The sequence below is a fragment of the Penaeus monodon genome, chromosome 15 (assembly GCF_015228065.2).
Source record: "Penaeus monodon isolate SGIC_2016 chromosome 15, NSTDA_Pmon_1, whole genome shotgun sequence".
In the NCBI taxonomy this organism is placed as follows: domain Eukaryota; kingdom Metazoa; phylum Arthropoda; class Malacostraca; order Decapoda; family Penaeidae; genus Penaeus; species Penaeus monodon.
The window spans coordinates 6,827,176-6,827,460 of NC_051400.1; the positions used below are offsets into that span (position 1 = coordinate 6,827,176).

Here is a 285-nt window from a genome sequence, read left to right on the forward strand (position 1 = left end):
CCCCCCCCAAGGACAACAGAAAAAATGGGATAGAAGGCGGATTGACAAGTTTAGTTTTATTCTGACAAGAACTTATTCTCGGTCGAAGGGATGTATTTCTGTTTTTTTATTTTTTTATTTACCTTTGGTTTCTATATAGTATTTATCTTATTTTTTGGATTTGGGATGGAGATAAGATATTGATGTGTATATATATCACTCTGCACTTCTACCAACTTTATTTAATAAAAATTACAAAGGAAGAGAGATGAAAAATATTCTAATATTCATAGATATAAACCCATG

The 285-nt window shown here is 30.2% G+C and overlaps 1 protein-coding gene across 1 annotated transcript in view; it reads right to left on the bottom strand.

The window, feature by feature from the left end:
* The window catches only part of LOC119581717 (zinc finger protein Xfin-like), a gene marked incomplete in the record, with an annotated part of 17,480 nt that overhangs the window by 16,398 nt on the left and 797 nt on the right, over positions 1-285 (bottom strand).